Source organism: Rhineura floridana, chromosome 5 (genome assembly GCF_030035675.1).
Source record: "Rhineura floridana isolate rRhiFlo1 chromosome 5, rRhiFlo1.hap2, whole genome shotgun sequence".
Classification (NCBI taxonomy): domain Eukaryota; kingdom Metazoa; phylum Chordata; class Lepidosauria; order Squamata; family Rhineuridae; genus Rhineura; species Rhineura floridana.
In genome coordinates this window covers 51,338,427-51,354,631 of record NC_084484.1, presented here as the reverse complement: position 1 = coordinate 51,354,631, position 16,205 = coordinate 51,338,427, and the positions used below count along the sequence as shown (strand labels likewise).

General features: G+C 41.3%; 1 protein-coding gene across 6 annotated transcripts in view; it reads right to left on the bottom strand.

Moving 5' to 3' along the window:
• The window catches only part of ATP11A (ATPase phospholipid transporting 11A), a 148,985-nt gene that overhangs the window by 130,833 nt on the left and 1,947 nt on the right, over window positions 1–16,205 (bottom strand). The gene's annotated exons all lie outside the window — the stretch shown is intronic.

Sequence of the window (16,205 nt, the reverse complement as noted above, 5' to 3'; positions counted from 1 at the left end):
AACTTGATACAAGAACATTAGCAAAGAAGAACTTTCTAAAGGATAAAGAGGAAGTCAATTTAGGATACAGTTCCCATTAAATAAGTATTTCCATATATATGTAAAAAAGCAAATGATTGCACTGAAGTCAACAGATTCTCTTCCTGCAAAAAAAACCCCAAACCCTGTTTATGGACTTTAAATAACTGAAGACCTAGGGTGGTGTTCAATTAAATAATTGCACTAGTGCAAGGATTAGCACTAGTACAATAGGACTTCCTCCTCCCTCTCCCCCACACACCCCACACCAGTCACAAATCTGCCTTGGAGGGTTGAGGAAATCTCTAGAACAGATTTGGGGGCTGTTGGGAAGAGACAGAGAGAGAGAGAACATTCAGTTGTACAAGGAGAAATCCTTGCATTAACAGAACAATACAATCCCTATTATTTATATTTCCTATGTAGATATTGAATAGTGGAACTACTTCGATAAGTTCTCTTTAAAACAATAGTATAGTTTTCTACACTTTTTATAATCTCTCACCCCTAGTTATAGGATATAATGCTTATAGTAAATTCTCTCTCTTTAGATTCAAATTTGAGGCAGATATACAAGCCATTCTCACATGCCTTTCATGAAAGTAATCCACTGAAGCAGAAGGCAATGTACCTGTGCAAGATGTATTATGCAATATACCTATGGCACAATTCTTGAAAACCATTGTTTACTTTTACATATCTGAACTTGTTATAAAATGAAATTGCCCAGTGAGATTAACTCAAGACAGTTTCCCTGTCCAGCAATACTCCAAATAGTTCTCGGTAGGGAAACTCCACATTTAGTTGGAAAAAATTGGGGAGGGCAACATTTGGCAGGGAACGTCATATGGACAAGGGTGAATTAATGGAGACAGAAGGGGCTTACATTACATATTAAATGGAAGTATGGATGAGCCCAAAATAGGGAATCCAGTATCTTGTCAGCTCTTCTTTGACACTGGAGCAGCTCAGTAGAGTGGGAAGGGAAATTGTGACATACTACAAATTTGTGTTCTGAAGGTTAGTGTTACTATTAGTAGTTTAAATTGTATGTGCATTGTTTTCCAGGCTAGTTAAGTTGTTTTGGAACCTTTTAATGACTAGTAGTCATTGCCCCTATACTCCCAGAGAGAAGACTAATGACATATGTATGTCATGTAAAGATCACTTGTTAATAAATTTTATTACCAAGTACAAAAGAAGTATTGTATATTTAATTTAAAATTTAAATAAAAAGCTAAATACATCACTAACATCCAGAGACTTTATAGTTCCAATGGTATACCACAGACATTTTCATGGAAATTAAAATGACTTTTTATATGTATTATACAGCCACAAGAGTGGCTGTATACTATAGTCAGCGGGGATTTTTTGCATTCCGCAATGTTAAATGGAAAATACCCCCACATGCCATTCTGATGCTTCCCATAAGCTCATTTCAAAACAAAACCTTACATAACTTATAGTCCTGAACTCAGAAACGCTTGCTTAACAACCCTGACAATTTTCATGGCGATACACAAAACAGTCAGAGAGAATAGACAGTTCAAAGTGTAAAAAGAGAGAGAAAAACCTCAGAGCCCTTTTGGACTTTTTTCTCTGAGAGTTATAATCTGTTGTCATTCATTAAAAATCAGCCATGTTCACAGAGTACCTGTAATCCTAATACTGACGTTGCCCCATACTCTGACCTTCATCTGCTGCAGTTTAAAAGTTTAAAAAATGCCTGGCTGATTTTTAATTAATTTAATAAATTTTGACTGGGACCCAATCATAGCGCAGAGCATGCTCAGTAAGGACCAACTGTCAAGTGTTCTAAAAGTCTCAAAGCTGCTGGGCTCGGCTAATAAGAGGGCCACACCCACACCAGACTTGATTTCACTTGAGACAGTCATGGCTTCCCTCAAAGACTCCTGGGAAGTGTAGTTTGTGAAGGGTGCTGAGAGAAGACTCCTATTCCCGAGAGAATGGTTTAACAGTCAGCCACTCTGACTGAAGGTCTGTGAGAGAAACAGGGCATCTCCTAGCAACTCTCAGCACCCTTCACTAACTACACTTCCCAGGATTCTTTGAGAGAAGCCATGATTGGCTTTGAGCCATGGCTTTGAGAGAAGCCATGATAAATCCTTTTAAATTGTTTTTAAAAGATGTGTTTTTAAATTTGTATATTTGTTTTTAATGTTTTTATTTATTGTAAACTGCCCAGAGAGCTTCGGCTATGGGGCGGTATATAAATACACTAAATAAATAGATAAATAAATAATGATTGTCCAAAGTGTAATAGAGGCCTGGTGTGGATGTGGCCAGGGACAGCTTTGTTTTAAATTTGGGTGGGAGGTAGGGTTGCCAGGTTCAGGGCCTGAGTCTGATCCTGTATCTTTAGGAGAAGAGAAAGTCAGCCAAGTGCTGGTGTTCTTGCAACATTGTAATGGGAAAAACCACAAGGTAGAATTGTCCCTTCCCCCTGCCCAACTGTGAAAGATACAGAAGATGTCTAGGTTGGCAGGCCCAGCCTGGTCAGTTTTACCTATCCTAATCATGATTGCATAGGAGTATATCCGATTCAACTCAATAATCATACAAATGATCAGACCTGCCTTTTCCCTCCTTCCCCTTTCCTCTCCCTTTCTCCTCCCCTCTTCCTTCTTCCGCCTTCCCTGCCCACTCCAGCCCTCCGTCCCTCCCCCCCAGTCAGTTTTACCTATCCTAAGCATGATTGCACGGGAGTAAATCCCACTGAACTCAATAATCAATAAACATGCAAACAACCACATCTGTCCTTCTTCTCCCCTCCCGCTCCTGCCTGCTCCCCTCCCAGTCCTCCCCTCTGCCTTTCCACCCCCTCCCGCCTCCCTCTCCTCCCTTCCCCATCCCCTGTGGTCAGTTTCGCCTATCCTAAGCATGATTGCCTGGTGTGTGTGTGTAAATCCCACTGAACTCAATAAGCATGCAAATGATCAATCCATTCTCAGCAAACTTGCACAGGATCCCATTTCTTACCTCCCGGATTAAAAAGCAGGGAAATTCACTAATAGGCAAAAAACCTTCCGGTTTAAGAATGTACCTATAGCCCACAGATATTTCTACCAAACTTTAAAAAGCAGGGAAATTGGGCAGCTATAGTGAATGCACCAGGGGAGCAGGAGATCTGAACTCCTCTCTGAGATATTGTACTGCCCTACAAAGTTGTCAAAATGCAAACACAATTTGGGTTGGTCTTTCACAGTCCAATCCACTTGCTGTGTAGCTTGGAAGAATTTGGTAACATGTGCCTCTGAGCATATGGTGAGTGGTGGCAACACCTGTAATCAGCCCAAATAATAGAAGACATGTCCTGTGCTGATCTTGTTTTAGCCGGGAGGAAGCAACATTATTAAGACAGTTGATATAGTTCAGATGGTCACTTTAAATATGTCTGATTTACTTTGCAATTTTAGTGAAGTTTTCTATAGGAAATCATTTTCTTTTGCTGTTGTTTCTATGAATATGTGAAGTACAGCAACACTTTGCAAAATTTATACTAAAAAAACTCCAAACATAATTGTGGAATAATGGCACTGACGTCTGCAAAATAATCTCCAGTGGACCTCAGAAGTGTCTCAATTTGCACAAGATAAAACAGTGGGAGGTGAAATATATTCTAGCAAAATTCTAGGTGTGCTCTATGTTTTTAATTGATCGTGAACACCTTGACTTAAATAAAGTGGTTTAAACATAGCAGGTTGAAAACATGCATCCTCTTTTTTCCAACAACTAGAGCCATTGCTAAAGTAGCAGCATATTGGAATCAGTCTGATTTTACATTAAACTGCAGTTTCAGGTCCAACTGTTAATGCACCCAAAATAGAAATAGATCATAACCTCCAGTTTGAAACAAAAAAGGCTATCTTCACCATCATATGACATTAACCAATAAAAAGGCTTTGAAATTAATAAAAATAAATTTGACACAGATTTCTAGGATGAATAATGAGGGAAATAAATTTTTCTAGTTTAGATTCTCTGTAGAAACATTAGTAACACAGGAAAGAAGCAAAGTAAGAAGAACACCAACAAACATACAAAAATATAATTCTCCATCTTTGGAGATGGCAGGTGTTGCCACCACTCACCATATGCTCAGAAGCACATGTTACCAAATTCTTCCAAGCTACACAGCAAGTGGATTGGACTATGAAAGACCAACCCAAATTGTGTTTGCATTTTGACAACTTTGTAGGGCAGTACAATATCTCAGAGAGGAGTTCAGGTCTCCTGCTCCCCTGGTGCATTCACTATAGCTGCCCAATTTCCCTGCTTTTTAAAGTTTGGTAGAAATATCTGTGGGCTGTAAGTACATTCTTAAACCGCAATGTTTTTTGCCTATTAATGAATTTATATAATAGCCTGGTAACTACAAGGAAACTAAAAATTTTTAAATCCAACATGTCCTTGCAGACTTTAACTTCAAAATTTTAAGGAAACTTAAAAGACCCACAACCTCCTCATGTACTGTAATGGTATATTTCACCTTTTATGACATGGCTAATCTAAAATATAAAGACCTTACATTGTTCAATACCACCCAAAAACTAGAGAATAGATTCATATATATTAGCTCCACTGTGTGCAAGTAACTGCTCACCTGAGTTATATATTCATGTGAGCAGTTTAATATCAGAAATACATACTTCTGGAATATACAATGGCAACTTCTATGAGCAGGGATTTCTATTTATTTTTCACTCATGTAAGTTGCCATTGCATCTCTCATGAATATATTGCTTTTACCTTATACTGCTCATATGAGTAGACCATTTGAATCACCAGAGCTTCAATTCATGCAACAGCTGGAGGACAGAAGCTTTTGATGAGGAACATCAGGAGACAGCTCTCCAAATTCCAGAAAGTTAAAGCATAAATATTAACCTATATACTCCTTGGTTACAGCTTGTGGTTAGTCTGGAAAGTGCTAACCATGAGCCCAGGTTCACGAACATTAAGTTAAACTATGGGTTAGCTAAGCACGGCACAGCAGCAAAAGAACTGGGAAAGAGCAAATCAGCTGGTATCTTCTCTCTGGAAGTTTGTGCACTTGTGCTAAGCCATGTTTTGGTTTAGTGTGATGTGCCACTCACCTGGATCATAATATTAATATAACCTTGATGACTATCATCTGTTGGTACTTTACTTTTTGCTAGTGGGTTTACCTTCCCTCATGACAGCTCTTGATTAAAGGGCCATAACAAATAACCAACAGTGCTCCCCTTCCCCACAAAAGCACTGATAAAGAGGAAAATGTTCCTCCTCTTGTGGGACAGTAACTATTTAATTAATTAATTAATTAATTAATTTGTATCCCGCCCTTCCTCCCAGCAGGAGCCCTTCCTCACAGCAGGAGTAACTAGAGGTTATTGGGAACAGAAAGATGTAGGCAGGCAAAGAGCTGAGCAACCCGTATCTCTATCCTGCTTCACCACAGCAAACTGATGCATGAGCACCACTATTTTCTGGAAAAGTCAGAAAACGTTGCTACCCCAATTGTATATTTAGCTGTTACTATTGTTGCTTGTCACTTGGTTTTTGAACTAGCAATTGTCATCCTTGACTGTTGCACTGCAGCCAACTCAGAAGGGACAGGAAGGGGGGAGGCATGAGTTTCAGGCGCCTCCGCAGCCAGAAGAAGCAGAGTTGGGGATTGTTGTGTCTGAGCAGGATCGTGCGGGAGGGGGGCAGCCTGCTCTCCAGCCAGTTCCCACGAGTAACGCCCTTTCCGAGGAGCGGAGCGCACCGCCCCCAGTTGATGCAGAGGACTTGTGGGGGGAAGCTTCAGAGTCAGTGCCAGCTCCTCCTTTACCAAGCAGTTCCCAGGAGGATTCCAGTGTGGCACCGCCCCCTGACCTCGAGCCCGTTGCTCGGGAGCAGGTGTCTTCAGATGAGCCATTGGATGCGCGTCCCCTGTCTCCTCGTTCCCGTCGCCGCGAGAAACGTACAGGGCAAAGACAGGAATTACGAAGGAGTCAGAGATTATGTTCGAAAACATTTCCTATATAAGCCTGCTGCTCCCAGTGGGGGGTCGTTGAGTCAACTTTCTTCACACGCTGCAGAGCATGTCTAGAGTATAGTTAGGGCAGAGCTTGGAAAAGTTACTTTTTTGAACTACAACTCCCATCAGCCCCAGCCAGCACGGTGCTGGCTGGGGCTGATGGGAGTTGTAGTTCAAAAAAGTAACTTTTCCAAGCTCTGAGTTAGGGACTCTAGTGAGTTAGCGTAGGGTTTCCTATGAAGCGCAAAGCCTTTGATGTATCCATTACTCTAATAAAACGAGATTTACTTGCACACACACTCCAGCCTCATTCTTTCGTCTCTGGACGGGACGTTGACATTCATTCTTACTGCAACTATTCAGTTCTAACTAGCAGATTTATATTTAAGTTGACTGGTTATAAGTTTACAAAATTATGTCTATATTAACTTATGTCCATTACCTTTATATTAATTACTGTATTATTGTGACCAGTGCCTAGAACACTGTAATTTTAATTAATATTTAATTGAAGATGTTTCCCTTTTGTTGTATAAACATAGCCAACTACTTTCTCCCTCCCCTTTTATCTCCTCCCTACATCCCTCTACTCATTTTCTTTATTTTGTATAACAGATTTGCATTTTTTCAGGTCAGTTAGAGTCAATGAAAAGCAAGAAAGTTAATTTACTACCAAAACAACTAGTTAAGAAATTCTCCACTAGACTGTCTGTCTACAACCATTTTCCCTATTATACATCCCACCCAATTTAATCTTTGTGGATCTCTGGATAGTGATAGTGTCTCCTTTCATCTTTCAAGGGTCGACCAGATGTAAAAGTGGAGTGGGCTCCGTTAACAGTTGTGTAAATTACGGTATAGTTTGTCATTCAAACAATACCTGTTACATTTCCTCTTCTGTGCAACAATTAAAAGTACAGGAGCCCTGTCCTCTTTTGCTTCTAGCCACCCTACTTATCAAATTCTTAGTAGTTGTGGTAATATTTACTTTCCCCAGCTTCCAAACTTCATATTGCCCACTCCTTGTGGGGAGCAGCAACCTGTCTGTTTTATTGTTTATGCTTTATGGCACCAATTAACCATAACAGCAGATTATGGAATTCTATCCCTACTCAGTCTTTGGACAGGGCATATGAGCAAGGCAGCTGTGTGTATAACACATGTACAACTTCTAGCAGGTAAATCACTCTGTTCCTGTGAATTCATAAAAGCATTCCAAGTATTCAACCTTGCATTTCTGGTTTATCCATAACATACGCAATGGGAGCCAGCAGCTGTAAATTTAGAACAACCTCTTGCACTCACGCTAGTGGCAACATGCCAAGCATGCTTTCCAAACTAACACAGGGACTCAATTTTTTTTTGAAAACTGCTTGTTACAGATATCTGTTCAGCCTTAATAAAGGACAAAAAGTACTGCAATTTGCAATCAGTGAATAACACTTTACAACTTTGGCTATGATGTTACTGCATTCTATATGGGCAATATTAGAACGCTAAATTATGAGACTTGGAGACAGCTGCCAGCTCAGTGTTGGTACAGCCCAGTTCATGCTAATTTTTCTCCATGGGACTACATACCCACAGACCCACAGAGTAACGTAGCAGTGTGAACCAGTCCAATATTATTTTGAAGTCAAACCACCAATTTCTTTACACACAGTTATTTTTTATTGATTAACCTGATCTGCCATCATTAACTATATTTCACACTGTCTCAATCTCTTGCTCTAAAACACTTCATTATGGAGACTCAATTATTAGGTAAACTCATAAGCCTCATCTTGTTACTGGATCCATTTTGACAGAGCCTTGTGTTGTCTTCAGGGATTATCCTTTTCTTTAAATTGCAGTTAATGATGATTAGTATATGTAAGTGTATTCATGTTCACACACATAGAGGTAAATTTTGTACATGAGACGTTACCTCCAGACCTTGTTTACATTCCAAGCATTTTCTTTTCTTTACTATTACTTCCCACAGTTTGTTTCCGGTTAGTGGTAAAAGATAGCCAATGCTGTGGCAAGGGAATCTCCATTCAGCCATGAAGCTCTCTGTGCCAGTCACTGTCTTGTCAGCTAACCTACCTTACAGGGTTCCTGCTAGGATAAAATGGAAATGACTCGTATGCTGCCCTAGGCAACTTGGGAAAAGGATGGGATACAAATGTGGCATACTGTGTTTCCCCCATTTTATCTGTCTCATATATAAATACTATAAAAACAGCAAAAATGTTTTCTAAAACAGTACAAAAAAATCTAAAGATATGTTTAAAAACAACACCGAATAAACTGCTAAGACAGAGACCTTTTCAGCCCACTGGAAAAGCTTGTAAAAAGAACTGTCTTCAGTTTACAGAAAGTGGATGCCTGTCATATCTCAACAGGGATGCTGCTCCACGAAACTGGAGCAGCCACACTGAAAGTCCTGCTGTGAGTTACTGTGAAGTGGCCTTTTGATATTTTAGTGACTTGAAGCAGAAACTCTCCTGCAGAATGTAGTGACCTATTGGGTATATAAAGTGGCATCTTAAGTTACCTGATCCTGAGCTGTATAGGATGTGATATGTTAGTATCAAAAACTTTGAACTTGGCCCAGTAGCAGATTGGCGGCCGCAAACATGGTGTTATATGCACAAGCACATTCCTCCCTCCCTCCTCTTGTATATTTATTTCTTCTCTATGTTGCTTTCCCAACAGTCTATCTTATATTGCAAGATATTTGGAGGCATAGGTCTATCTATTTTTCTGCAGAAGGCACCACACACATTGATGCTGCTGTAAAAATAATGTATCAGCTCAATAAATATGCCATTTATCTTATCCAAGTTTTCACTTGGGATGCTATCTAAAGTGTCTATGCTAGCTTTCTTCACAAGCCCTTTAAAACATTTTGTTTCTATTTGTTACATCTTCTAGAGAGCTTTTATCATTTTTAAGCCAGCTTCAGTTCTTACGACGATAGGATGGGGCTGAATAGTGAGCAGATCTTTCTGGAAATGAAACTGCTCAAGTACATAGCTTGCACCCCCAAGCCTGCCTTGTTAGTTTGGACATATCCTCTGGCAGTTCATTATATAGAGTGTAATGTGCTTGTCTTAACAGGGTTAGCTAAGATGGTGAATCAGAGGGGTTTGGTTATTTTGGTGTTGTTTTTTCTAAAGCTCTGGCATAGTGTACCATCACATAAACATAAAAATATACTCCTTGACTTCTCTATGCTGGAAGCCAGAGTATCCCACTAATGCCTACACCTTTGTTAGATTTAGAAGCCTGGAAGTATAGCATAGTGAAGACAGGCTAGCCGCTAGGCTGTCTGGCAACTGGTCGGACAGCAGCTGCCTGTTTTACACAAACTCCTTTACCCTTTACGCTGAAGCCACAGTAATATAGGACAGGGCTACACAGAGACCAGGCATGAGTCAGGAACAATTTTTAAAAGTCTCCATTTTTTTTCTTTTGGGAGGGCAGAGGGAGAAAATAATCATTTTGTGGGTAAATTAATTAAGGGGAATTGGTCCTGGGGGTTTGATATTTCAGACTGGGACCCAAGCTCTGCCTTACATGTTCAGTTTATTATTAAAAACATTTGTAGTCCATCTTTTAGGGTCAAACTCTCCCAAGGTGGCTTTGTAGCCTTCAGCAAATCTCCTTGTCTCTTCACCTCACGCTTGAGATGAGAACTCAGGTGTGTGGGGGTGGCTAGCCAGGGTGAGAGGATGATAGTTCACCAACAGAATATTTCTGCCTGTGTGATTATTGGTTAGGAAGGAGCTATGTTGGCATATTAGTATCCTTTTCTGTAACAACAGAAGATTATGAAAGTGATAGCTTTGTGAGGCATGTTGGTTAAGGTTGCTGTTGAGTATTGTATGTCTGAGAAGTAGGGGATAGGATTGGAGATAAAGGGGGGCACAATTTACACAATTACAGAAAGGGGAGGTATGATAACAAGGGTGAAAATTACTATTGTACTGAGAGCAGCTGTAGAGAGTTGTTGCCTGTTGTCCTCTCCAACCCACCTTTGATCTCATAGGACCTGAGCACCCATGTTGTCCATCCTATTGGTCTGGTGGTACTTTTGCTGAATGCCGTATCAGTTCCTAATAAAATGTCTCTCATACATAACATTATTGTGGATGTGGGGACGAACCTAAAGTGCATCACCAATGAGCTGGCGGTGGGTGGACTGACCACTCCCAATTGTATCTACCTAGGTTCTTGATGCAACACCAGACCAGATTGGAAAGTCAGGGAGGGTGTCACAGTCATCCACTGGGATTCCATTTTGATCACCAGGAAGCTAGTCTGCTTTGGCATCAGTTGCAAGGGTATGTATCTAGTGGTGGGCCCTAAAGATAAGACAGGTGTTGGTGCATGCCCAACACTGTCCCTGGCTGAGTTAGAAAAGACGGTCTCCAGCATGGTGCTGTAAAACCCCAGGACAGAGATTTGTGGTGGACTTCAACATTTACATGTTCCTGTAGTCCAGCTTACCACTGGAAGCTCAAGTGGCTGCAGCGGTGAAAAGTACCTGCAGCTGGTATGCAAAGTATGACCATTCATGGACTGGGATAGCCTGGCCTCAGTGACCTGGACAGGTAGTATCCTGTAATCTAACATCCTGTAACATCCTAGTAAAATCCTGGACAGATTATCGCAATACATACTTACATGAAGGTGGTCCAGAAACTGCAGAATGTTGCAGCCACATTGCATCTAGGGGCAGCCTGGAGGGATCAGGCAATACCAATTCTTAAGACTCTGCACTGGGTGACTGTGAGTTATTGGGCCCAATTCAAGGTTTAGCTCTTGTCATATATAGACCTAATGACCAGTACCCAGGTACCTAAAAAACACCTGTCCCTATATTACCTTATTTATTGCATTTATATACTGCCTCATAGCCAAAACTCTCTGGGTGGTTTACAACAATTAAAAACATTAAAAACAAGTATACAAATTTAAACCATACCAAACTAAAATCCATAAAAACCAACAAGCAAGTTAAAACACATGCTATTCAAATGCTGTTAAAAAAATACCTGGGAGAAGAGGAAAGTCTTGACCTGGCACATAAAAGATAACAGTGTGGGCACCAGGCACACCTCGTCAAACAAATCATTCCATAATTTGGGGGCCACCACTGAGAAGGCCCTCTCCCTTGTTGCCAGAATCCCAGCTTCCCTCCGAGTAGGCACCTAGAGGAGGACCTTTGATATTGAGCATAGTGTATGGGTAGGTTCATGTCGGGAGAAGCGTTCCATCAGGTATTGTGGTCCTAAGCCGTGTAAGGCTTTATAGGTCAAAACCAGCACCTTGAATCAGGCTCGGAAACAAACAGACAGCCAATGCAAGCAGGCCAGAATCAGTTTTATATGTTCGAACCGTCTGGTCCCTGTTACCAATTTGGCCACTGCATTTTGCACAAGCTGCAGTTTCTGAACCATCTTCAAAGGCAGCGCCATGTAGAGCACATTGCAGTAATCTAACTTGGAGGTTACCAGAGCATAGACAACTGAAGCAGGTTATCCCTGTCCAGATAGGGGCATAGCTGGGCCACCAACTGGAATTGGTAGAAAGCACTCCATGCCACCAAGGCTACCTGGGCCTCAAGTGACAGAGATGGTTCTAGGAGAACCCCCAAGCTATGAACCTACTCCTTCAGGGGAGTGTGACCCCATCAAGGACAGGTTGGACATCCACCATCCGGTCAGAAGAACCACCCACTAACAGCATCTCAGTCTTGTCTAGATTGAGTCTCAGTTTATTAGCCCTCATCCAGTTCATTGTCACGGCCAGGCATCAGTTCAGCACATTGACAGCCTCACTTGAAGAGGATGAGAAGGAGAAATAGAGCTGCGTGTCATCAGCATACTGATGGCAACACACTCTAAAACCCTGGATGACTGCACCCAATGGTTTCATGTAGATGTTGGACAGCATGGGGGATAGAACTGACCCCTGTGTAACCCCACACTGGAGAATCCACGGGCTGAGCTATGTTCCCCAAGCACCACCTTCTGCAGCCAACCCACCAAGTAGGAGCGGAACCACTGTCATGCTTTCCCTTGCACTCCCAACTCAGCCAGTCATCCCAGAAGGATACCATGGTCTATGGCAGTGTTTCCCAAAGTGTGGTACACGTACCCCTGGTGGTACGCGAAAGGGTTTCAAGGGGTACGTGGCCGAATGGGTTTTTTTGGGTTTTATCATTGGGTTTTAGCAGCAAAAAAGTGTCCGTGTGTTCTTTTAAGAGAAAATGCAGTTCTTGTGATTTCTCCAGTTTCTCACACAATCATGTGAGGGAAGATCAATATAATAACAGTGGTTTATCCCGATGTTATTCAACGCGTAGTCTCTTTTGCTCTCAATGCATTCCTTGTCTTTTCGTGCACCCCTCCAGTTTCTCATAAGACTCGGACTCCCTCGCAATGACTTTGGCCACCAAAAAATGCTTCTACAGACAGATGGCGCCACAAAGATATTTATGCGTATGCTCGACTACAAAAATGTTCACACCGGGAAGCGGGGAAGTGGGTTTTTTTCTCTATCTTCAGCCCTGCAGTGGCCATCTCGCCAACCACTTCCCTCTTGGGGAATCTCCCACTCTTCGGCTGCAGAGTGGTTTTTCCCCCCATCCTGCCTGGCCTGCCCGCTCATCAGCTGTGAATTTTAGGCGGGAGGTTTGAATCCCCTGCCTGCTCTTGGGCTGCGTGCCTGAGTGGCTTCCCAGGCAGGATGGGGGGAAAACTGCGCTGCAGCCAAAGAGCGGGAGATTCAAACCTCCAGCCCAGGCAAGCGCTGCCTCTGTAAACCCGCTGCATGCTGCATAATTTTCGGCTGGAGTTTCTGGTTTTGGGGGGTCCCCTCCGGGTCTTTATTTCCAGAATGGTTTTTTTTGTTTGAATAATAGTTATTTTAATTATTAGTATATGAATTATTTCTATATTTTTGAATATACATTTTTGTTATATAAATATTATTTTTATTATTAAAATGTTTATTACTTACTTTGTATTTTTTTTTTACAAACATTTCATATAAAATTATAGGAATTATGAATGTGTTATAATACCTTACCCCTCTCCCAATTATTTTTGTGAAAGTTGGGTATGCCGGTAAAATCAATGTCTCAAAAGGGGTACGTGCATGTTGAAAGTTTGGGAAACACTGGTCTATGGTATCGAAAGTCGCTGAGAGATCAAAGAGGATCAACAGAGTCACATTTCCCCTGTCTCTCTCCTGACAGAGGTCATCATACAAGGCGACCAAGGCTGTTTCCGTGCCAAAACCAGGCCTGAAATCTGACTGAAATGGATCCAGATAATCAGTCTCATCCAAGAGTGTCTGGGGCTGGCCTGCAACCTTGTACCCTAAGGTCAACTAGAGAGGTCCTGCTAATGGTCCCACCCCTATGAGATGCTCCAGGGGTAGTGATATGGGACAGGGCATTTTCCATAGTGGTCTCCTGATTCTGAGGAAATATGAGCAGCCCCCACAGTAGACAGTTTCAAGACATGAGTAAAGTCTTTTTTTCTTTTTGCCAGGTGTTTGGTTGAAGAATTGTTACTCTTCTGTTTTACTGATCTGTCACCATTGGTTTGCTCTGTAGTTCGTGGATTTTTATTGGTGATTTGATTTTTCTTCCTTTTCTTTTTTGTATTTACACATGCATACATGTCTGTTTTTGTGAAGTGCCTTGGGTCCCATATTGGAAGAAATGTGGGATATAAGTCTAAAAAATAAATAAAAATTTGCTTTCAGTAAAATGGATGTTGCAACAGCAAATATGGGGTCAGAGGAGCAGCTTAGGATTCAGACCCCAACTGCACCTTGTACTTTTGTTATGACTGTGGGCAAGTCACTTCCCTCCATCTATCCTGGCACTCCATTCCCAACAATGTTCTCCTAAATGTCTCTGTGAAGCTTGCAAGTAACACATGAGGACAAAAGCATTCCCTGTTGTTGGACATAAGCACCTGGTGTTTCTTAACATGGTTCCATTGGGCAACCACGGATGACAAGAAAAGCTGCAAGTGCCACAGCTATAGTGGAACAGGTAGGAGATGCTTTAGTGGGTGAAGACAAAGAAAGATGTGGCAACAATGGCTTGGCAGAATGGGTGGGTAGGCCTTCACACACACACACACACACACACACACACACACACACACACACACACACACACACACACACACACACACACACACCTTTGAAAGCACTAGCAATTCCCTACCATAGACCGCAAAGCCAACCAGCCAAAGCACTTTGTGTTAGGCCTGTTTACGTTTCTTGACTTTAAGGGGGCCAATGGCCCCATCCCAAATGAGTACACCAGCAAATGAGTATTTAGGATAAAGTGTACCAACTGCTGCATCAGTGCAGTATCACATAACAAACACTGCAGTTGTATGTATGCTTACTTGGGCATAAGTCCTAAAGAACCCATTGAGAAATACACTTCTGAGCAAATATGCACAGAATCAGACTGAAAGCATTGCAGCCCAACATGCCAGTTAAAATATTTAGGATTGGAATGTACATCAGCCCCAACTCAGTATCTTTCTCTCAACTGGTGTGATAGAGCTGCATTACCTTATATTCAGGACTATGGATAGTTACACAGCAATTCCACAGGAGTGCTTGGCCTGCAGAATATATTGGTGGGTGCACAACTCGGCATCCAAATAATCTCACATTTCATTTTTTTAAAACAGTTTTTGACCCTTATGTTGTGAAGACATGTTTGACAGTGTATGGGCAATACCTACTGAAAACTGAGAAGCCAGAGAAATGCCTGAACAAGACTTCCAATGGTTCGGAGCAGCACATTTCTGTTCCATTCAGCTCTTTACCTCTACCATGACCAGTACAGTAAAGCCAGAATAAAAGTATCCAAAACAGTAACGTATTATGAGTTGTATCTAGTGTTAGTCAGTCCTACTTAGAGTAGAACCACTGAAGTTAATGGACATGACTAGCTTAGGTCCATTAATTTCAAAGGGCCTACTCCGCGTATAAATTAGTTGGATACAACTCTATGCAAAGTAAGAGAAAATGATGCAAATTTGCATCATTTCCATAGTTTCTACAGGACACAGAATTAAGCTTTTCTTGACACCAAATTTCTATTATTTTATTTTATTTGGAATTTGCACACGCCACCTTGCTTATTTTCTCAATGAAAAACTGATATGGTCTTGACCTTTCCAAAATACTAAATAATATATTATCAACAACTTATTGTTTATGTTGACCTACCCTATTATCACTGTTCAGTATTTGCAAACAGAGTAACTAACAGTCCAATGCATATCTACACAAAAGTAAGACCCACTGTACTCAGTGGGGCTTACTCCCAGGTAAGTGTGCATAGGATTGCAGCCTAAACCAACCAATCCACTATTTTACATGGGATTTTTTACTTAAGAAAGCCCATACTGTATCAGCATGCTCAGGAAAACACAGGCAACTAAGCAATGGCTGCCTGCTGGGGACAGTAATGTATAATATCCCTCAAGGGCTTTTGTTCTGACCTCAGTGCAAATCATGAGACTATCAGGCTCATGACTGATCATTTACTGGAAAGCTTCAGAAAGGAGGGGAGTGTGTAAACAGTATCTAAACAGCCAGACTCCAGAGCCTTTTTACATATACGAGCATCATAAAATGTGCATATCTGTCAATCTGTTTACAGTGTGGTTTCTCTAAACGTTAACTATATCAGAAGGTTCTGTCTCTCTATATATAAAGGGACAGGACTCCTAACCAAGTGCAGGATGAAATACAGACTGGCAGCCCAGTTCTACAATGCTTAGTATTGGCTTTCAGTTGAATTAATTTGCCAGTATGTGTGTCTAGAGATACATCCTTACATCTAAAACCAAATATATTTAATTGGAAGCAGTGTCAATCATCTTAAGTAGTCATTCTTTACACAATTTCCCAGAAGTTAACTCCACTGAAATAAATGATGCAAACATTTATGCAATGCATTTAAGGTTAGTAGGATGGTTTAATGTAGATAACCTCCCAATTGTCACCTGTTGCTGACCATCAGCAGCAACTGTTGAGACCATTTTCTTAATTCAATTTAAAGATATTTTAAAAAGTACTGGCAACACATGGCAATTAATTTTGAGTGTTGCTAGCCCAT